This window comes from Mustela lutreola, chromosome 3, assembly GCF_030435805.1.
Source record: "Mustela lutreola isolate mMusLut2 chromosome 3, mMusLut2.pri, whole genome shotgun sequence".
In the NCBI taxonomy this organism is placed as follows: Eukaryota; Metazoa; Chordata; class Mammalia; order Carnivora; family Mustelidae; genus Mustela; species Mustela lutreola.
The window spans coordinates 83,948,883-83,973,738 of record NC_081292.1 but is presented as its reverse complement, the minus strand read 5'-3'; positions in this window follow the sequence as shown (position 1 = coordinate 83,973,738).

The following is a 24,856-nucleotide window of genomic DNA, read 5'->3' as shown; positions in this document are numbered from 1 at the left end:
ATCTCAGGAAACAATCTGAGGGTTGTTGGAGTGGGGGCAGGGATAGGGTGGCTGGGTGATGAACATTGGGGAGGGTATATGCCCCAGTGAGTGCTGTGAATTGTGTAAGACTGATGATTCACAGACCTGTACCCCTGAAATGAATAATACATTATATGTTAATAAAAAATATGTTGTTTAGTCTTTAAGTGTTCTGGGATTTTTATAGCTATGTTCATGTTATTGATTTCCAGTTTAATTTTTTTTGTGGTCTGAAAGTATGCTTTCTATAATTTTTGTTCACTTAAACTTGTTTAAACATGTTTCATGTTCCAGAATGTGGTCTGTCTTTGTGAATGTTCTAGGTAAGCTTAAAGAGAATATGCATTCCACTGTTTCTAAAGTATTTTATAAATGTTAATAAGATATACTTGATTGATGATGTAATTCAGTTGAAATTTATTCTTAGTGATTTTATGTATTCTAAATTTTTCCATTACTGATAGAGGGTTATTGAAATCTCCAACTATTTGTATATTTCTCCTTGAAGATCTGTTATTTTTTTGTCATCTATTTTGACACTCCATTGTTAGTTGCATACATTAAGAGTTTTGATGTGTTGAAGAAATGGCTACATTATGAGTATGTAAAGCTCTTGTTTATCTCATAATTTTCTTTGCTCTGAAGTGAGCTACAACTGAAATTAATATAGCTACTTTAGCTTTACTTTGATTAGTATTAGTATGGCATATCATTCTTCATTCCTTTACTTTTAATCTATCTGTGTCTTTATATTCAAAGTAGGTTATTTGTAGACAACATATAGTTAGGTGTTGCTTTATTTGGTCTTGTTAAATCCTTTGACAATCTGTCTTTCAATTGGTATATTTTGAGGATTTTACATTTAAATGATATTATTGGATTAATATTTACTCTATTTGTAACTCTCTTCTATTGTTGATATTATTTTTGTTTTTAGTTTTTGTTTTCTAATTCTTTTCTTCCTTCTCTGTTTTTATTTTAAAATTTAATATGGTTCCACTTTCTTTCTTAACATATAAATTATCATTTTTTAAATAGGTGCCATACATTTTGCAACATATATTTATAATAATTGAAGTCCAATTTCAAAGAATACTAAACTACTTTGGGAAATATAGGAGCCTTATAGCAGAGCATCCCCAATTCCTCCCTTCTAGCTCTTGCACATTTGTTGTCTTTCATTTACTTTTCCATAAGCTATAATTGTCCAATACATTGTTATTATTATCTTGAAGAAGCTATCACCAATTGATAAAATAAAACATTTTATTTTAATTTTATTATTCCTTCTCTAAAACTGTTTCTTTACATAAATCTCAATTTCAGACCTATATTATCTTCTTTATTTTCAAAGAACCATTTTTAGCATTTCTTGCAAAGCAGGTCTACTGGTAACAAATTCCTTTCTCTTACATTTCATTCACAAAAGTTTTTCTTTCTTTACTTTTAAAGATTAACTTACTATATACAGAATTCTACATTAGTGGTTTTCATTTTCTTTTTCTTTAAAAACTGTAAATCCTTTGCTTTATTCCCTTCTGTTTACATAAATTCTAAAGAAATATCCAATGTAAATATTACTCTTGTTCTTTTATATGTAAAGCATAATGATATCAGACCTTCCCCACCTAGGGCTTCTTTTAAGATTTTCTTTTTGTTGTTTGTTTGTTTGTTTGAAGATGATATGCTATAGGTGCATATTTGTCATGATTTTTTCTGCTTAGTGTTCTTGGAGCTTCCTAGCTTTGTGATTTTGTGTTTGCCATTAATTTTGGGTTATTCTTAGCCATTACTACTTCAAATATTTCTTCTGTTTCTTTCTCTGCTTTCTCCTTTTCTGGTGTTCCTGTATGTGCATATTACTTTTTAAAAATTTCCTGAGTTCTTCTTTAATTTTTTTTTCTCTTTTTTTTTTTTCAGTTTGGGAATTTTGTATTGACTCGTCTTCAAGTTCACTGAATATTTTTTCTTGTGTGTGTCCAGTCTACCAATGTGTCCATTTTAGGTAGTCTTTTTTTAATTGAAGTACAATTAATATACAATTTTCTGCCTCCCTATTTCATCCTTCCTTTCATTTTTTTTTTCCCCACTTGTACTTCTAAGAGATTTTTGGAGCTCTTTGCATACAATAAGGTGGTCTGTCTCAGAGACAGATTTTTCAGCTTTGGTTTCCTTTCTTGTTTCCACCTCCTCATTGACTTTCTCTGTTCACCCATTTCTTCATAAATTCAAAGGTAGCATGGCCAGTGATCATTTCTTCAGAGTTCATTCTTCATGAACAACTTAAGTGATAACCACTTTGGTAGATTTTTTTTTTTTAAGCAACAATTTATGATTCTCTCATAATTCTAATAAGTTTCTTTTATATTGAAAAACATGAAAAATGACTATATTTTGTAGTGGTGGTGTAAATGAATAATTAACTTGAATTCTATACCAAATACAACTAAATTTTTGTTGAATTGAAACCTTGATTTCAGGTTGTCTAGACTTATAATATGTTTCTCTATATCATACAGTGATTTGGATTTAATCATCCCTATTTTGGCTAAAATGAGTAAAATTGAGTTAAATGGCTTATTAACTAAAGGTAAGTGAAAACCTATTGCTCTATAGATGGTCACCTATTTTTCCTCTTTTAAACAGTAGAAAATTATTCTTCATTTGCATTTATTTCCTTTGTCCTCTGTTTAAAATTGACAAGGAGTAATTTTTGACATAATTCACTTTACTGTGAGATTAATTAATATAATTCAGCAAGCTAGAAAATATAACAAAGATTTTCTTATAAAATTTATTACTTTATAAGTATTTTTATAATTTTTTTATTGACAGAGAGAGATCACAAGTAGGCAGAGAGCCAGACAGAGAAAGAGAGAGGGAAGCAGGCTCCCTGCTGATCAGAGAGCCCAGGGCAGGACTCTATCCCAGGACCCTGAGACCATGACCTGAGCCGAAGACAAAAGCTTAACCCACTGAATGAGCCAAGTGCCCTCAAACTTAGATTTTAAATTGCAATCTCTTTAAATTTATCTACCAGCTAAATTATAAGTAGTAAATATTTTTAAATCTAAAGTGACTTTCTTGGGTGGCTGCATGTGCTCCTGATTTTCAAGTCTTCAGATTTATTCTAAATTATGCCACCAACTTCCCTCAGATGTTAGCGTGAAGAAAGCAGATAATAGCACTTCTTATCTCTCAGAACTGCATTAGACAATTCCTTGTAATAAATATCTTCATCATATATACCTATATCTGTCTGTATCTAATCATCTGTCTATCTATCTATCTATCTATCTATCTATCATCTTTCCTATTGGTTCTGCTTCTCTGGAGAAACTTGACAAATACTCAAGCTCAAGTTCAAAAACTATTAAACTATGTACAAGACTAAATATAGCATTTTTTTTCTATTTGTGGTTATACTTAAGAAGAGACAATGCCTAATAATGAGGGAAGCATTTTATGGCCTATGCACAAAAAGCATCACATGAGTAGATTCCATGTCAGAAAGACCAGAGACATGGAGAAATGGGTGTATTTAGTGGGGAAAATGGTGCCAGCTCTCACACTTTCTTAACCATCTAGTAATTCTGATTTATGAGTAATAGAATTTGATTCATAGTAAAGTGTCAGTGTCTTAGAAAAATATATCATTAAATTGCATATATATTTATTCATATAATAAAACTTTAAACTTTTAACATGTAGTATGAGTCATACATTGTTCTTCACTGAAATCTCTTTCCAACAAGAAAATTGTTTATCTAAAAATAATCAAAGAGCAAATATATTTTGTTTATGGATAAAGGAGAAATGCCATGAAATTCTTTGGGAAGTGAAAAACAATTCTAAAAACTTTGCTGATGTCTTAGATCAGTTTCCCTAGAGGAGTTGGAGAGAGATTTTTGTTCAAGTTATTTACTAGGGGAGTGCTCTCAAGAAAAGAATAGTTGGATAGAGCAGGGGGAAAGTCTAACAAGAATGCAATTGCCCCTACCCACAGGTTCATTCTGATCCCATGGGAGAAACTGTGGAACAGGAATTGGACCATATAGTTGCTTTTCTCCTTAAGGTGAGGGACTGGAATTGCACACCGGTTTTTCAGTCAATCTTTTGTCCTGATCACTCCAGTATGGAAAGTGCCAGTGCATACTCTTGCATTAGGCAGCTCCTCTTTGAAGGAAGGCATTGTTCTAGAGAAAAGTTAACTGCAAGCCATTATTAAGCAATATTTACAGCATCTGGGGAAGAGAAGCATCTGCTGAAAAAGAATATCTGGGCAAAGCAACAATGGCATCCACATTTTCATATTGATGACTATTTCTTTTTTTTTTTTTATACTTTTTTTATTTTTTATAAACATATATTTTTATCCCCAGGGGTACAGGTCTGTGAATCACCAGGTTTACACACTTCACAGCACTCACCAAATCACATGCCCTCCCCAATGTCCATAATCCCAACCCCTTCTCCCAAACCCCCTCCCCTCGGCAACCCTCAGTTTGTTTTGTGAGATTAAGAGTCACTTATGGTTTGTCTCCCTCCCAATCCCATCTTGTTTCATTGATTCTTCTTCTACCCACTTAAGCCTCCATGTTGCATCACCACTTCCTCATATCAGGGAGATCATATGATAGTTGTCTTTCTCTGCTTGACTTATTTCGCTAAGCATGATACGCTCTAGTTCCATCCATGTTGTTGCAAATGGCAAGATTTCATTTCTTTTGATGGCTGCATAGTATTCCATTGTGTATATATACCACATCTTCTTGATCCATTCATCTGTTGATGGACATCTAGGTTCTATCCATAGTTTGGCTATTGTGGACATTGCTGCTATAAACATTCGGGTGCATGTGTCCCTTTGGATCACTACATTTGTATCTTTAGGGTAAATACCCAATAGTGCAATTGCTGGGTCATAGGGCAGTTCTATTTTCAACATTTTGAGGAGCCTCCATGCTGTTTTCCAGAGTGGCTGCACCAGCTTGCATTCCCACCAACAGTGTAGGAGGGTTCCCCTTTCTCCGCATCCTCGCCAGCATCTGTCATTTCCTGACTTGTTGATTTTAGCCATTCTGACTGGTGTGAGGTGATATCTCATTGTGGTTTTGATTTGTATTTCCCTGATGCCGAGTGATATGGAGCACTTTTTCATGTGTCTGTTGGCCATCTGGATGTCTTCTTTGCAGAAATGTCTGTTCATGTCCTCTGCCCATTTCTTGATTGGATTATTTGTTCTTTGGGTGTTGAGTTTGCTAAGTTCTTTATAGATTCTGGACACTAGTCCTTTATCTGATATGTCGTTTGCAAATATCTTCTCCCATTCTGTCAGTTGTCTTTTGATTTTGTTAACTGTTTCCTTTGCTGTGCAAAAGCTTTTGATCTTGATGAAATCCCAGTAGTTCATTTTTTCCCTTGCTTCCCTTGCCTTTTGCGTTGTTCCTAGGAAGATGTTGCTGCGGCAGAGGTCGAAGAGGTTGCTGCCCGTGTTCTCCTCAAGGATTTTGATGGATTCCTTTCGTACATTGAGGTCCTTCATCCATTTTGAGTCTATTTTTGTGTGTGGTGTAAGGAAATGGTCCAATTTCATTTTTCTGCATGTGGCTGTCCAATTTTCCCAGCACCATTTATTGAAAAGGCTGTCTTTTTTCCATTGGACATTCTTTCCTGCTTTGTCGAAGATTAGTTGACCATAGATTTGAGGGTCTATTTCTGGGCTCTCTATTCTGTTCCATTGATCTATGTGTCTGTTTTTGTGCCAGTACCATGCTGTCTTGATGATGACAGCTTTGTAATAGAGCCTGAAGTCCGGAATTGTGATGCCACCAACGTTGGCTTTCTTTTTCAATATCCCTTTGGCTATTCGAGGTCTTTTCTGGTTCCATATAAATTTTAGCATTATTTGTTCCATTTCTTTGAAAAAGATGGATGGTACTTTGATAGGAATTGCATTAAATGTGTAAATTGCTTTAGGTAGCATAGACATTTTCACAATATTTATTCTTCCAATCCAGGAGCATGGAACATTTTTCCATTTCTTTGTGTCTTCCTCAATTTCTATCATGAGTACTTTATAGTTTTCTGAGTATAGATTCTGTGTATCTTTGGTTAGGTTTATTCCTAGGTATCTTATGGTTTTGGATGCAATTTTAAATGGGATTGACTCCTTAATATCTCTTTCTTCTGTCTTGCTGTTGGTGTAGAGAAATGCAACTGATTTCTGTGCATTGATTTTATATCCTGACACTTTACTGAATTCCTGTATAAGTTCTAGCAGTTTTGGAGTGGAGTCTTTTGGGTTTTCCACATATAGTATCATATCATCTGCGAAGAGTGATAATTTGACTTCTTCTTTGCCGATTTGGATGCCTTTAATTTCCTTTTGTTGCCTGATTGCTGAGGCTAGGACCTCTAGTACGATGTTGAATAGCAGTGGTGATAATGGACATCCCTGCCGTGTTCCTGACCTTAGCGGAAAAGCTTTCAGTTTTTCTCCATTGAGAATGATATTTGCGGTGGGTTTTTCATAGATGGCTTTGATGATATTGAGGTATGCGCCCTCTATCCCTACACTTTGAAGAGTTTTGATCAGGAAGGGATGTTGTACTTTGTCAAATGCTTTTTCAGCATCTATTGAGAGTATCATATGGTTCTTGTTCTTTCTTTTATTGATGTGTTGTATCACATTGACTGATTTGCGGATGTTGAACCAACCTTGCAGCCCTGGAATAAATCCCACTTGGTCGTGGTGAATAATCCTTTTAATGTACTGTTGAATCCTATTTGCTAGTATTTTGTTGAGTATTTTCGCATCTGTGTTCATCAAGGATATCGGTCTATAGCTCTCTTTTTTGGTGGGATCCTTGTCTGGTTTTGGGATCAAGGTGATGCTGGCCTCATAAAATGAGTTTGGAAGTTTTCCTTCCATTTCTATTTTTTGGAACAGTTTCAGGAGAATAGGAATTAGTTCTTCTTTAAATGTTTGGTAGAATTCCCCTGGGAAGCCGTCTGGCCCTGGGCTTTTGTTTGTTTGGAGATTTTTAATGACTGTTTCAATCTCCTTACTGGTTATGGGTCTGTTCAGGCTTTCTATTTCTTCCTGGCTCAGTTGTGGTAGTTTATATGTTTCTAGGAATGCATCCATTTCTTCCAGATTGTCAAATTTATTGCCGTAGAGTTGTTCATAGTATGTTCTTATAATAGTTTGTATTTCTTTGGTGTTAGTTGTGATCTCTCCTCTTTCATTCATGATTTTATTTATTTGGGTCCTTTCTCTTTTCTTTTTGATAAGTCGGGCCAGGGGTTTATCAATTTTATTAATTCTTTCAAAGAACCAGCTCCTAGTTTCGTTGATTTGTTCTATTGTTTTTTTTGGTTTCTATTTCATTGATTTCTGCTCTGATCTTTATGATTTCTCTTCTCCTGCTGGGCTTAGGGTTTCTTTCTTGTTCTTTCTCCAGCTCCTTTAGGTGTAGGGTTAGGTTGTGTACCTGAGACCTTTCTTGTTTCTTGAGAAAGGCTTGTACCGCTATATATTTTCCTCTCAGGACTGCCTTTGTTGTGTCCCACAGATTTTGAACCGTTGTATTTTCATTATCATTTGTTTCCATGATTTTTTTCAATTCTTCTTTAATTTCCCGGTTGACCCATTCATTCTTTAGAAGGATACTGTTTAGTCTCCATGTATTTGGGTTCTTTCCAAACTTCCTTTTGTGGTTGAGTTCTAGCTTTAGAGCATTGTGGTCTGAAAATATGCAGGGAATGATCCCAATCTTTTGATACCGGTTGAGTCCTGATTTAGGACCAAGGATGTGATCTATTCTGGAGAATGTTCCATGTGCACTAGAGAAGAATGTGTATTCTGTTGCTTTGGGATGAAATGTTCTGAATATATCTGTGATGTCCATCTGGTCCAGTGTGTCGTTTAAGGCCTTTATTTCCTTGCTGATCTTTTGCTTGGATGACCTGTCCATTTCAGTGAGGGGAGTGTTAAAGTCCCCTACTATTATTGTATTATTGTTGATGTGTTTCTTTGATTTTGTTATTAATTGGTTTATATAGTTGGCTGCTCCCACATTGGGGGCATAGATATTTAAAATTGTTAAATCTTCTTGTTGGACAGACCCTTTGAGTATGATATAGTGTCCTTCCTCATCTCTTATTATAGTCTTTGGCTTAAAATCTAATTGATCTGACCTAAGGATTGCCACTCCTGCTTTCTTCTGATGTCCATTAGCATGGTAAATTCTTTTCCACCCCCTCAATTTAAATCTGGAGGTGTCTTCGGGCTTAAAATGTGTTTCTTGGAGGCAACATATAGATGGGCTTTGTTTTTTTATCCATTCTGATACCCTGTGTCTTTTGACAGGGGCATTTTGCCCATTCACATTCAGGGTAACTATTGAGAGATATGAATTTAGTGCCATTGTATTGCCTGTAAGGTGACTGTTACTGTATATGGTCTCTGTTCCTTTCTGATCTACCACTTGTAGGCTCTCTCTTTGCTTAGAGGACCCCTTTCAAGATTTCCTGTAGAGCTGGTTTGGTATTTGCAAATTCTTTCAGTTGTTGTTTGTCCTGGAAGCTTTTAATCTCTCCTTCTATTTTCAATGATAGCTTAGCTGGATATAGTATTCTTGGCTGCATGTTTTCCTCGTTTAGTGCTCTGAAAATATCATGCCAGCTCTTTCTGGCCTGCCAGGTCTCTGTGGATAAGTCAGCTGCCAATCTAATATTTTTTCCATTGTATGTTACAGACTTCTTTTCCCGGGCTGCTTTCAGGATTTTCTCTTTGTCATTGAGACTTGTAAATTTTACTATTAGGTGACGGGGTGTGGGCCTATTCTTATTGATTTTGAGGGGCGTTCTCTGAACCTCCTGAATTTTGATGCTCGTTCCCTTTGCCATATTGGGGAAATTCTCCCCAATAATTCTCTCCAGTATACCTTCTGCTCCCCTCTCACTTTCTTCTTCTTCTGGAATCCCAATTATTCTAATGTTGTTTCGTCTTATGGTGTCACTTATCTCTCGAATTCTCCCCTTGTGGTCCAGTAGCTGTTTGTCCCTCTTTTGCTCAGCTTCTTTATTCTCTGTCATTTGGTCTTCTATATCACTAATTCTTTCTTCTGCCTCATTTATCCTAGCAGTTAGAGCCTCCATTTTTGATTGCACCTCATTAATAGCTTTTTTGATTTCACCTTGGTTAGATTTTAGTTCTTTTATTTCTCCAGAAAGGCCTTTTATATCTCTCGAGAGGGTTTCTCTAATATCTTCCATGCCTTTTTCGAGCCCGGCTAGAACCTTGAGAATTGTCATTCTGAACTCTAGATCTGACATATTACCGATGTCTGTATTGATTAGGTCCCTAGCCTTCGGTACTGCCTCTTGTTCTTTTTTTTGTGTTGAATTTTTATGTCTTGTCATTTTGTCCAGATAAGAGTAAATGAAGGGGCAAGTAAAATACTAAAAGGGTGGCAACAACCCCAGGAAAATATGCTTTAACCAAATTAGAAGAGATCCAAAATCGTGAGTGGGGAGAAAGGGGATAAAAAGAGGTTCAAAAAGGAAGAAAGAAAAAAAAAACAAAAAGAAAAGAAAAAAAAAAAAGAAAAGAAAAGAAAAGAATTTTTTAAAAAAGAAAACACCTAAGAAAAATGTAAAAAAGAAAAATATATATATTAGATAAACTAGTAAAAAATCGTTAAAAAAGAAAAAGGTAACAGTTAAAAAAAAATTTTACCCGAAGGCGAGAAAAAAAAAATGAAAAATAAAAAATCAAATTAACTGCAAGACTAAAAAAAATCCCAGGAAAAAAGCCATGAGTTCCGTGTTTGGCTTTCTCCTCCTCTGGAATTCTGCTGCTCTCCTTGGTATTGAAACCGCACTCCTTGGTAGGTGAACTTGGTCTCGGCTGGATTTCTTGTTGATCTTCTGGGGGAGGGGCCTGGTGTAGTGATTCTCAAGTGTCTTTGCCCCAGGCGGAATTACACCGCCCTTACCCGGGGCCGGGGTGAGTAATCCGCTCGGGTTTGCTTTCAGGAGCTTTTGTTCCCTGAGTGCTTTCTGTAGAGTTCCGGAGGACGGGAATACAAATGGCGGCCTCCTGGTCTCCGGCCCGGAGGAGCCGAGAGCCCAGGGCCCCACTCCTCAGTGCGCCCTCAGAGAACAGCGCCCAGTTACTCCCGTCTGCCTGACCTCCGGCCGCGCTCCGAGCTCACCAAGCCTGCGACCGGTTCAAGGTAACACCGAGCTGCGAGCTTACTGTCGGCTCTGTCTCTGTAGCCGGCTTTCCCGTTCCAATACCCGCAAGCTCTGCGACACTCAGACACCCCCGATCTTTCTGTGACCCTGCGGGACCTGAGGCCACGCTGACCCCGCGTGGGTTTCGCCCCGGTTTAGCCTCTGGAGTGATGTCCCTCAGCGGAACAGACTTTTAAAAGTCCTGATTTTGTGCACGGTTGCTCCGCTGCTTGCCGGGAGCCGGCCCCTCCCCCCGGGGTCTATCTTCCCGTCGCTTTGGATTCACTTCTCCGCCGGTCTTACCTTTCAGAAAGTGGTTGTTTTTCTGTTTCCAGAATTGCTGTTCTTCTTCTCTTCGATCTGCCGATGGATTTTCAGGTGTTTGCAATCTTTAGATAAGCTATCTAGCTGATCTCCGGCTAGCTGAAGCAGTCTCAGCTTGCTACTTCTCCGCCATCTTGACTCCTCCCCTTGATGACTATTTCTTTAAGGTCACATTTTTTCTCAACATTTCAAGTTGATTCTATTGGAAACAAACAAAAATTTTATCAAGAGGGACTCAGTATAGGAAGAGAACCAGAAGAAAGAAGACATTGGGAGATAGTTAGATCCTGTTTCAACTTAGAAACTGAACTTAGAGCAGTAGTAATAAATCAAAGACTGCTTATTTCTAACTTTGACTTTAAGTCCTTCTGAGAGTCAGATTTTTAAATGTACACAAATCATTTTGACCCCTTAATTATTTTATAAGCATCTGAGAAAATTTAGTATGTGGATTTTGAACATTCATTTACTACTTCCAAAAATGAGTAACCAACAAACCTGTTCTCAAGGTTAATTTGGAATTTGGAAATTTGGATTTCAAATTTGGATTTGGAATTCCAATTAGAATTTGAAAATAGGTAATATAATCAATATATGTGGATATACCAGAGTTTCATAGACAGCTTCCACATGGAGCTCAATGACACTCCTAGACTGGTACTTGCACACAGCAAGTGATAAAATATATTTTCACAAATATTTGTTAAAAGGTGGATTTATATATATTAGCGTAGCCAAGTTCATGTTTCCTTCACAAACAGCCCTTCCTTCCTCCCACCCTTCCTCCCTTCTTTCCTTTTTTTCTTCCCTCTTCTTTCACTCTTCCTTTCCATTTCCATTACAGATTCTTTTCAAGAGCCATGTTCAGCCATCATCACCCCACAAGTATTAAGCATATTCTATATGCAATGTCTTGTTGTAATGCTGAAGACACAGGTATTTGGGATAACTTTAGGAATAGACGATACATCTAGAGAAGAAAGGAAACATATGTGCAATGTATCAGAGATGGTATATGTAAAGTAAAATGTAGTCACAAAGAGAAAAAATACTAGACTTGAGGAGTTGGTAAAAATCTGATGGAGTGATATGTGAACTAAGTTTGACGAATAAGTTAAACTATTCCAAATAAAGATGGAGATGAATACCTTATAATCAGTAGTCAATTGTGCTTGGAACATACTCAGTTACCTACATTCTTCTTTTCATTTAAAGGTAATGGAGAGAATAAATGGATGAGCAGGGGCAAGATGGCAGAGAAGTAGGACACCCTATTTCAACCAGTCCCCTAAAGTGAGCTAATTATCTACCAGAACACTCTAAACACCCACAAAATCAGACTGAGATGTAAGATTATATACTTCTGGATCTCTATGGGAGCAGAAGACACTAGTGGAGAGGTAAAGCAGAGTGGGAACACTCCGATATCAAAGGATAAACAGAAGAAGGAGGGAGTCATCATAAGTGGCCCATTGGAAAGTAATACCCCAATATGAATGTGGCCTATGATTGGGGACCAGCATTAACTTGGAGTCCAGTTAAAAGCATTCAAAAAGAACAAAAGATCTTAAGGGACAACTGGTGGAAATAGGCAGTCATGGGCATGGGCATAAGCCCATGGACCCAGGATGGACACCGCTGGTGACCACCCCTGACAGAGAGAGTGCAGCAGAGCCTCCAGTTCCTGGTCCCTGAGCCCCCCAGATTGCACAGCTTGCACCACCACTGAGCTGGACGCACTCCCATCCTGCCTAAGGGAGTCTACTGTGGGTGCCAGCCTGCACTCACAGCTCACTCTGTGAGCACTGTGACACTAGGATCTGACCCACTCCCCATCCGTGCCTGAGAAAGCTCCGTTTGGATGCTAACCAGAAGTCTATAGGACTGGCCGAGGGTCTGGACATTGCAAACCTGGGCCTGAAGGAACTCAGTGCCATCTCTGGTCCCAATCCCATGGTGGTAACCTGTGCAACCATGAAGTCTGGACCCCACACAGCAGTCCCGGCAAAGGCAGCCACCAGAAGCAGACTCCTAGGACCAATATCACTCATGGTTAGTGGCACAGAGGTGCAGAGGCAAGCAGGTGCTTCGGGTGACCCCTCAGATGATGGCTGGGATGTGCCCTACCTGTAAGAGGTTGCATGGCTCAGTGGATTTTGCAGAGGGCGAGTCTGTGTGTTCTGGACCACCCAGAGGGGAGCAGACTGAGGCTATTCTCTGAGATGGAGGTCTGGGTGCAGTTTGCTTTCCTCCAGTCCTCCAAAAGGCCACAAAAATCTGCAAAGAAAAAAACCTCCAGAGAACAAAAGCCAGAAAAACCGGTTTCCACAGAGCCAAGCCCCTTGATAGGGAGCAGAAGAACTCAACCCAAGCAGAAGTGAATGAAAAACAATGCAGCAGGTGCCTCCCCCAAAAAGTCAGCCAAAAGAAGAGAGGACAATCACCACAGGGTCCCCATAAAACTGTAAATTCTCAATATTAGGGGAAAACAATATATTAAGCTCCCAGTATTGCCTAAAACCTGCATATTTCATAGATACAACTATTATTTTTAATTTGTTCTCATTATTCTTGTCTTTTTAATTTTTTAACCTATTTACCATTATAGCTAGAGGTTTAATACAACATATTACATAATAACCTTTTAACTTAAACCTTTTTTCATACATATAACTGTGTTCTTCCTTTACTATTTTTTAAAATATACATATAGATATAAGCTTCAAGGTAAAAAAAATATATATATTAATATATAATCAATTATATATATAATATATATAATATTATATATATTATCGATTATATATATATATATACACATACATATATGTGTGTGTATATATATATATATATATATATATATATATATATATGGAGAGAGAGAGAGAGAGAGAGTCAGTTTCAACCTCCCTTTATCTCTGGAAAAGTTGAGTCCCTTAGCAAAGATATCAAGATATCAAGACACACCCAGGAAAAATCAAAGTAACTGACCTTGCCCACATCGAGGATATAAAAACCACCCTCCCATCTTTTTTCTTTGTTAGTGTTTCTGTGTATTTGTTTTTGTTCTGATATTATATAAATCTTATCCTTGGGGTTCATTTTGGCTGGGTTCTTTTTTTTTTTTTTCCTTGTCATTTACTTTTGTCATTCTTTTTGTTTTCCCTTTTTGTTTGTATAACATATATATCTTACTTGTGGGGTTCATTCTGGTTGGGTCTTCTCTTTTCTCTCTCTCTCTTTTTTTCTTTTTTCTTTCTTTTTAGTGGTGACTTCCAATTGCTCTGAAGCATTTCAGGGTGCATCTTGCCTGGATCATGGTTGATATATTCATATACATCCCCTCAACCACCTCTTACCAAAATGACTAGAAGGAGGAATACCCAAGGGAGGAAAAATTCATAGACTGTGCCCTACCCATCAGAACTAGTGGATATGGACATAAACAGTATTTCAGAGAGGGAATTCAGAGTAACAATTGTCCAGGAAATGGCTAGGTTGGAGAAAACCATTAGTGACAACATAGAATCTCCAAGGGCAGAAGTGAAAACCACCTGGAAAGAAGTTAAAAAATGCTGTCAATGATATTTAATCTAATTTAAATACTCAAACAGCTAGGATAACCAAGGCAGAAGATAGAATTAGTGATCTAAAGGGCAAACTGATAGAAAAAAAAGGATCAGGAGAGGCATGGGAGAAACAACTTATGAGCCATGAAAACCGAATTAGGGAAATAAATGATGTTATTAAATGTTCCAACATCAGAATTATGGGATCCGCGAGGGGGTGGAAAAAGAGAGAAGACTAGATAATATAGTTGAACAAATTCTCCATGAAAATGCTCCCAATTTGGGGAATGGAAGCAGCATTATGTCCTAGAGGCAGAAAGAACACCCCCAAAATCAACAAACCTATAAAGACCTCGAGGCACTTGATTGTGAGACTGATGAATCATGATTTTAGACAAGAGCTTCTGGGGGCAGCTGGAGGGAAGAGATTCTTTACATACAGAGAAACGTCCATCAGAATGACTTCAGACCTGTCCACAGAAACCTGGCAACCCAGAAATGGCTGTAAAGACATATTAAGGGCACTAAATGAAAAGAATATGCAGCCAAGATATTTTATACATCAAGGCTGACATTCAAAATGGAAGGAGAGATAAAGAGGTTCCAAGACAGGCAAGGTTTGAAAGAGTATGTTACCACTAAGCCAGCACTACAAGAAATATTAATGGGGGGTTCCATAAAAGAAGAAAGAACCCAAGAGTGACATAGAACAGGAGTTTACAGAGACAATCTATAGAAACAAGGACTTCACAGGAAACATGATGTCATTAAGAACATATCTTTAATAATGACTCACAACTTGAATGGTCTAAATCTCCCATAAAATGGCACAGGGTTGCAGATTGGATAAAACAACAGGACTTGTCCATATGCTGTCTACAAGAGACCCATTTGAAACCTGAAGATACATCCAGACTGAAAGTGAAGGGATGGAGAAGCATCTTTCATGCCAAAGGGCCTTGAAAGAAAGCCAGGGAAGTGATTCTCATATCAGATAAGTTAGAATTTAAACTAAAGACTGTAGTCAGAAATAAAAAAGGACACTACATCATTCTTAGAATGTCTATCCTCTAAGAAGATCTAACAATTGTAAACATTTATGCCTCCAATATGAGAGCAACCAACTACATAAGCCAACTGTTAATCAAGATAAAGAGATATTGATATGAACACATTAATAGTAGATCTTAAGGTGGCAATCTCAATAATATATCATCCAATAAAGAAACAAGGGCATTGAATGACACATTGGACCAGATGGATCTCATAGATATATACAGAACATTCCACCCTAAAACAACAGAATACTCATTCTTCTCGAGTGCACATGGAATGTTCTCCAGAATAGACCATAGACTGGGTCACAAATCAGGGCTCTACTGATATCAAAAGACTGAGATTATTCCCTGCATATTCTCAGACTACAATGCTTTGAAACTGGAATTCAAACACGAGGAAAAATTTGGAAGGAATTCAAACACTTGGAAGCTAAAGAACACCTTGTTTAAGAGTGTTTGGATCAACAAGGAAATCAAAGAACTTAAACAATGCATAGAAACCAATAAGAATGAAGAAACATTGGTCCAAAATCTATGGAATATGGCAAAGGCAGTCCTAAGGGGCGGGGGGGGGGGTTACATAGCCATCCAAGCCTCTCTCAGAAAAATTGAAAAATCCAGAATACACCAGCTGTCTTTACACCTTAAAGAGCTGGAAATCAACAACAAATTAAGTCAACCTCATGCCCAGGAAGGGAAATAATCTAGATTAGAGCAGAGATCAATGAGATAGAAATCAGAGTTACAGTAGAACATATCAATAAAACCAGAAGCTGGTTTTTGAAAGAATCAATAAGATCGATAAATGACTGGCCAAGCTAATCAAAAAGAAAAGAAAGAAGACCCAAATTAATAAAATTATAAATGAATAGGGAGAGATCATGACTAACACCAAGGAAATAGAAACAATCATCAGCAATTATTATCAAGAGTTATATGCCAATAAGTTAAGCAACCTAGATGAAATGGATGCATTCTTGGGAACCTATAAACCTCCAAAACTGAATCAGGAAGAAACTGACAACCTGAATAGACCAATATATAAGAACGAGATTGATGAAGTGATCAAAAACCTCCCCAAAATCAAGAGCCCAGGACCTGACAGACTCCCTGGAGAATTCTACCAAACATTCAAGAAGAAATAATACCTATTGAAGCTGTTTAAAAAAATAGAAACTGAAGGAACACTTTCAGACTCTTTTTGTGAAGCTAGTTTTACTCTGATGCCCAAACCAGGCAAAGACCCCATCAGAAAATAAAATTTCAGACTAACATCCCTGATGAATATGAATGCCAAGATTCTCAACAAGATCTTAGCTAATAGGATCCATAAAAAAAGACTTTGCCAAGATTCTCAACAAGATTCTCAACAAGATGCCAAGATTCTCAACAAGATCCTAGCTAATAGGATCCATTAAAAAGATTTTAAATAGGATCCATTAAAAGGATTATTCACCATGACCATCCCGATCAAAATTCCACTGGCATTTTTCAAACAGATGGAACAAGCAATCCTAAAATTTGTATGGAATCAGAAGAGACCCTGAATTGCTAAGGGAATGTTGAAAAAAAAAAAAAAACTGGGGGCATCACATTGCCTGATTTCAAGCTTTACTGCAAATCTGTGATCACCAAGACAGCATGGTACTGGCACAAAAATAGACACATAGACCAGTGGAACAGAGTAGAGAGTCCAGATATGGACCTGCAACTCTGGTCAACTAATCTTGACAAAGCAGGGAAAAAAATATATACAATGAAAAAAAGCCAGTCTCTTCAATAAATGGTGCTGGGAAAATTGGACAGCTATGTGTAGAAGAATGAAACTCGACCATTCTCCTACACCATACATAAATATAAACTTAAAATGGATATAAGACGTCAACATGAGGCAGGAATACATCAAAATCCTAGAGGAGAACACAGGCAGTAAACTCTTCAACATTGGCCACAGCAACTTCTTTCAAGACACATCTCCAAAGGCAAAGGAATCAAAAGCAAAAATGAACTTTTGGGACTTCAGCAAGATCAAAAGTTTTTGCACAGCAAAGGAAAGATTCAACAAAACAAAGAGGCATCCCATGGAATGGGAGAAGATATTCACAAATGACACTACAGACAAAGGGCTGATATCCAAGATCTATAAAGAACTCCTCAAACTCAAAAAAAAAAAAAAAAAAAAAAAGATAATCATGTCAAAAAATAGGCAGAAGACATACAGATGACACTTCTCAAAAGAAGACATACAAATGGCTAACAGACACTTGAAAAAATGTTCATCATCATTAGTCATCAGGGAGATTCAAATCAAAACCACATTGAACCCACCTCTATGTGAGCAACGGAGTCGCCTTTTCTCTGCCTCTTTCTCCCGCTTCTCCTCACTCCTCTCTCTCACCACTACTTACCCCTTCTGTGCTCCTGGGCACCCAAGCATTCTCTGTGCCAACCTCAGGAACCAGTGGTGCTTGAAAAGCCCAGGGAAAGCCACCTTGGGCAGAGATAGTTGGAAGCCCCCAGTCCCTTCCCCATCTCCCGGCACAGCCCGTGCCCAGCTCGCAGCACCTTCTCGCTCCTGCACACTCGGTTTGGGAGGACGGGGTGAGAAGGTGAAGTGGGAAGGATTGTGGAGCCGAGGGGCCAGTCTCAGAGCTCAAATTTCATTTTCATTGAAGCAAATCACAGTGTTTTTGTTTGTTTGTTTGTTTGTTTTTCTTTTTTTTTTTCTTTTTGGATTCTGCATTTTTTCTTTTTCTTTCTTCCTTTCTTTTTTTTTAAAGAAACTTATTTTGGGGGGTTTACTCTGGGCATTGGCTTCTCCTAGTAGTTGAAAAGTGAACTCGATTCATGATGGTTCTTCTATCACTCTGGTTGATAGCGGCCACTCTGGTAGAGGTTAGGACTTCAGCTGATGGACAAGCTGGTAATGAAGAAATGGTGCAAATAGTCTTTTTCTTTGTCTGTTTTTGTTTGTATACTTCCTAAATCTTACATTGGGGCCCATTTGGACTGAACCTTCTCTTTTATCTTCCCTTTTCTTCCTGTCTATCTCTCTATTTTTTTATTTTTCTTTTCTTTTTTCTCTCATTTGGGTGGGGAATCCTGATGGCTCAGAAGCGTTCTAGGGTGCACCTTGACTGCACCACAGTTGATACATCCAGCTACATCCATTCAGTCATCTCTCACCAAAATGAAAAGGAGGAGGAATGCCCAACAGAATGAAAATACAGAGGATGGGCCTTCTGCAACAGAGCTAACAGCTATCAACATAGACAATATGTCGGAAAGAGAATTCAGGCTAACAATTATACAGGCAATAGCTAGGTTGGAGAAATCCATGGATGACCAAATGGAATTGATTAGCGCCAAACCGAGAGCGACCAGGGAAGATGTTCACAATTTTAGGGCTGAGCTGAAAGCTACCAGGAAAGAGGTTCACAAAGCTCTCAATGGTTCCAATATAATCTAAATTCCTCAAAGCTAGGATAACTGAGACAGAAGATAGAATTAGTGATCTGGAGGACAAATAAATAGAGAGAAAGGATCAGGAGGAAGCCTGGAACAAACAGCTTAGAATCCATGAAAACAGAATCAGGGAAATAAATGATGCCAAGAAACGTTCCAACATCAGAATTACTGGAATCTCTGAAGGGGAGGAGAAAGAAAGAAGTCTAGAAGATATAATGGAACAAGTTCTTGATGAAAATTTTCCCAATTTCGCAAATGGAACCAGTGTTCATGTACTAGAGGCCGAACGGTCTCCACCCAAGATTATAGATTCCAGAAAAACATCAAGGCACCTGATAGTCAAATTGAGGAATCATAATTGTAGATATAATCTCTTGAACGTCACTAGGACAAAGAGCCTCCTTAAGTACAGAGGAAAGCCCATCATAATAACATCAGACCTGTCCACAGAGATCTGGAAAGCCAGAAAGGGCTGGCAAGATATATTCAGGGCACTAAATGAGAAGAACACGCAGCCAAGAATACTTTATCCAGCAAGACTGACATTCAAAATGAATGGAGAGATAAAGAGTTTCCAAGACTGGCAAGGCTTAAAAGACTATGCAACCACTAAGTCAACACTGCAGGAAATATTAAGGGGGGGGTACTATAAAAGAGAAAAAATCCTAAGAATAGCATTGAACAGAAATGTAGAGACAATCTACAGAAAGAAGACTTCAAAGGTAACACGATGACAATAAAAATGTATCTATCAATAATCACTCTTAGTGTGAATGGCCTAAACGCGCCCATAAAATGACACAGGGTTGCAGATTGGATAAAATGACAGGACCCATCCATATGTTGTCTACAAGAGACCCATTTTGAACCTAAAGATACACCCAAACTGAAAGTGAAGGGATGGAGAAGCATCTTTCATGTCAATGGGCCTCAAAAGAAGGCCGGCGTAGCGATTCTCATATCAGATAAATTAGATTTTAAACTAAAGACTATAGTCAGAGATACAGAAGGACACTACATCATTCTTAAAGGGACTATCCACCAAGATGATCTAACAATTATAAATATCTATGCCCCCAATATGGCAGCAGCCAATTATATAATAAAACTGTTAATCAAGATAAAGAGTCATATTGATATGAACACATTAATAATAGGAGATCTTAACACGCCTCTCTCAGAAATTGACAGATCATCGAAGCAGAAAATCACTAAAGAAGCAAGAGCATTGAATGACACATTGGACCAGATGGACCTCATAGATATATACAGAACATACCACCCTAAAACAACAAAATACTCATTCTTCTCGAGTGCACATGGAACATTCTCCAGAATAGACCACGTACTGGGTCACAAATCAAGACTCAACCAATACCAAAAGACTGAGATTTTTCCCTGCATATTCTCAGATGACAATGCTTTGAAACTGGAGCTCAATCATAAGGAAAAGTTCCAAAGGAACTCAAACACATGGAAGCTAAAGAAACACCTGGAAGCTTAAGCACCTGGAATGCTTAAGAATGCTTAGATCAACCAGGAGATCAAAGAAGAATTGAAACAATTCATGGAAACCAATGAGAATGAAGACACTTTGGTCCAAAACCCATGGTATACAGTAAAGGCGGTCCTAAGGGGGAAATACATAGCCATATAAGCTTCCCTCAAAAAAATTAAAAAATCCAGAACACAGCAGCTGTCTCTACACTTTAAAGAACTGGAGAATCAACAACAAATCAAACTAACGCCACACATAAGAAGGGAAATACTCAAGGTTAGAGCAGAGATCAATGAGATAGAAACCAGAGATACAGTAGAATGTATCAATGAAACTAGAAGCTGGTTTTTTGAAGGATTCAGTAAGATCAATAAACCATTGTCCACACTAATCCAAAAGAAAAGAGAGAAAGCCCAAATTCATAAAATTATGAATGAAAAGGGAGAGATCACAACTACAGCAAGGAAGTAGAAACAATCATCAGAAGTTATTATCAACAGTTATATGCCAATAAGCTAAGCAAACTAGATGAAATGGATGCATTCCTGGAAAATTATAAACTCCCATAATTGAGCCAGGAAGAAATTGACAACCTGAATAGACCTATATCTAGTAATGAAATTGAAGCGGTGATCAAAAACTCCTAAAAAACAAGAGCCCAGGACCTTATGGATTCCCTGGGGAAATCTACCAAACTTTCAAAGAAGAAATAACACCTATTCTCCTGATGCTGTTTCAGAAAATTGAAGCAGAAGGAAAACTTTCAGACTCTTTCTATGAAGCCAACATTACCCTGATCCCCAAACCAGGAAAAGACTCTACCAAAAAGGAGAATTTCAGACCAATATCACTGATGAATATGGATGCTAGGATTCTCAACAAGATCCTAGCAAACAGGATCCAACAGCACATTAAAAAGATTATCCACCATGACCAGGTGGGATTCATCCCTGGGCTACAGGATGATTCAACATTCGCAAATCAATCAATGTGATAGAACAAACCAATAAGAGAAGAGAGAAGAAACACATGGTCCTCTCAATTGATGCAGAAAAAGCATTTGACAAAATCAAACAGCCATTCCTGATTAAAATCTTTCAAAGTATAGGGATAGAGGGAACATTCCTGAACTTCAACAAATCTATCTATGAAAGACCCACAGAAAATATAATCCTCAATGGAAAAAAGCTTACAGCCTTCCCGTTGAGATCAGGAACATGACAAGGATGTCCACTCTCACCACTCTTGTTCAACATAGTATTAGAAGTCTTAGCAACAGCAATCAGACAATAAAGAGAAATAAAAGGTATCCAAATTGACAATGAAGAAGTCAAACTCTCTCTCTTCACAGATGACTTGATTCTTTATATGGAAAACCCAAAAGACTCCATCCCCAAACTACTAGAACTCATATAGCAATTCAGGAACATGGCAGGATACAAAGTCAACCTACAGATATCAGTGGCTTTCTTATACACTAACAATGAAAATACAGAAAGGGAAATTAAAGAATCAATTCCATTTACTATAGCACCAGGAACCATTAAGATACCTGGGAATAAACCTAACCAAAGAGGTAAAGGAACTGTACTCGAGGAACTGCAGAACACTCATGAAAGAAATTGAAGAAGACACAAAAAAGATGGAAGACCATTCCATGCTCTTGGATCAGGAGAATAAGCATTGTTAAAGTGCCTATACTGCCTAGAGCAATCTATACTTTTAATGCCATTCCAATAAAAATTCCAGCCGTATTTTTCAAAGAGCTGGAACAAATAATCCTAAAATTAGTATGGAATCAGAAAAGACCCCAAATCACTAAGGAAATATTGAAAAACAAAAATAAAACTGGTGGCATCACGTTATCTGATATAAAGCTTTACTACAAAGCTGTGATCACCAAGACAGCATGGTACTGGCATAAAAACAGACACATTGGGGCGCCTTGGTGGTTCAGTGGGTTAAAGCCGCTGGCTTCCGCTCAGGTCATGATCCCAGGGTTCTGGGATTGATCCCTGCATCGGGTTCTCTGCTCGGCAGGGTGCCTGCTTCCCTTCCTCTCTCTCTCTCTCTGCCTACTTGTGATCTCTCTCTGTCAAATAAATAAATAAAAATCTTAAAAAAAAAAAAAAAAGACACATAGACCAGTGGAACAGAGTAGAGAGCCCAGATATGGACCCTCAACTCTATGGTCAATTAATCTTTGACAAAACAGGAAAAAATATACAGTGGATAAAAGACAGTCTCTTCAATAAATGGTGCTGGGAAAATTGGGCAGCTATATGTAGAAGAATGAAACTCGACCATTCTCTTACACCATACATAAAGATAAACTCAAAATGGATAAAAGACCTCAACGTGAGACAGGAATCCATCAGAATCCTAGAGGAGAACATAGGCAGTATCCTCTTCGATATCAGCCACAGCAACTTCTTTCAAGATATGTCTCCAAAGGCAAAGGAAACAAAAGCGAAGATGAAATTTTGGGACTTTATCAAGATCCAAAAGCTTCTGCACAGCAAAGGAAAGAGTCAACAGAACAAAGAGGCAACCCACGGAATGGGAGAAGATATTTTCAAATGACAGTACAGACAAAAGGTTGATATCCAGGATCTACAAAGAACACCTGAAACTCAACACACACAAAACAGACAATCATATCAAAAAATGGGCAGAAGATATGAACAGACACTTCTCCAATGAAGACATACAAATGGCTATCAGACACATGAAAAAATGTTCATCATCACTAGCCAAAATAAAACCAAAATAAAACCACATTAAGATACCACCTTACACCAGTTAGAATGGCCAAAATTAGCAAGACAAGAAACAACATGTGTTGGAGGGGATGTGGAGAAAGGGGAACCCTCTTCCACTGTTGGTGGGAATGCAAGTTGGTGCAGCCACTTTGGAGAACAGTGTGGAGATTCCTCAAGAAATTAAAAATAGAATTTCCCTATGACCCTGACATTGCACTCCTGGGTATTTACCCCAAAGATATAGATGTAGTGAAAAGAAGGGCCATCTGTACCCCAATGTTTATAGCAGCAATGGCCACGGTCGCCAAACTGTGGAAAGAACCAAGATGCCCTTCAACGGATGAATGGATAAGGAATATGTGGTCCATATACACCATGGAGTATTATGCCTCCATTAGAAAGGATGAATACCCAACTTTTGTAGCAACATGGACGGGGCTGGAAGAGATTATGCTGAGTGAAATAAGTCAAGCAGAGAGAGTCAATTATCATATGGTTTCACTTATTTGGGAGCATAACAAATAGCATGGAGGACAAGGGGAGATGGAGAGGAGAAGGGAGTTGGGGGAAATTGGAAGGGGAGGTGAACCATGAGAGACTATGGACTCTGAAAAACAATCTGATAGTTTTGAAGTTGTGGGGGGTGGAAGGTTGGAGGATAAGGTGGTGGGTATTGGAGAGAGCATGGATTGCATGGAGCACTGGGTGTGGTGCAAAAATAATGAATACTGTTATGCTGAAAACAAACAAACAAACAAAAACCACTACATTAAGATACCACCTTACACCAATTTGAATGGCCAAAATCAGTAAGACAGTAAACGACAAGTGATGGAGATGCTGTGGAGAAAGGGGAACCCTCTTATACTCTCAGTGGGAATGCAAGTGGGTGCAGCCACCTTGGAAAAGTATGGAATTTTTTAATAAATTAAAAACTGAAGTACCCTATGACCCTGTCATTGCACTACTGGGTATTTACCCAAAAGATAAAGATGTGAAAAGATGGTCCATTTGTATCCCAATGTTCACAGCAGCTATGGCCACAGTTGCCAAACTGTGGGAAGAACCAAGATGCCCTTCAACAGACAAATGGATAAAGAAGACATGGTCCATATATACAATGGAGTATTATGCCTCTATCAGAAAGGATGAATACCAGACTTTTTTATCAACAGGGACTGGACTGGAGGATATTAAACTGAGTGAAATAAGTCAAGCAGAGAGAACCAATTATCACATGGTTTCACTTACTTGTGGAGCATAAGGAATAACATGGAGGACACTGGGAGATGGAGAGAAGTGAGTTTGGGGAAATCAGAGGTGGAAACAAACCATGAGAGACTGTTGACTCTGAGAAACAAACTTAGGAATTTGGAGGGGAGAGGTGGGAGACTGGGTGAGCCTCGTGGTGGTTATCATGGAGGCCATGTATTGGACAGAGGACTGGATAAACAATGATGCAAAAACAATGCGGCAATAAACATGCTGCATAAACAATGAATTTTAGAACACTGAAAAAAATAAAATTAAATTAAAAAAATAAAAAAAAAATTTGAAAAAAAAGAAAGGTAACAGAGAAAGCCATACCTATTTATTATCTTTTCCTTTAGTTTTCTCACCACCATTATAAATGTTAATAAATGCTCACTTGTATCTCAGAGAAAATCAAGATACATAAACTAAACAAAATTAAAATAAAGAATTTTTTTAAAGTCAAGTTAAAAATTGAACTTTAATCATAAATATTCCTATAGTCTAGTGCAAAAGGAGAAAAATAGTTAAGTCCTTCATATAAGCTCTTACCATGTTGTCTTCAAATTTAAAATTTGCTTCTCATTTGGAGACTTGCCCTTCTTCCTCTTCCTTTGAGAAAAGATATTATTCAGTCTGGCCCTTTTTCTATTTTTTTTT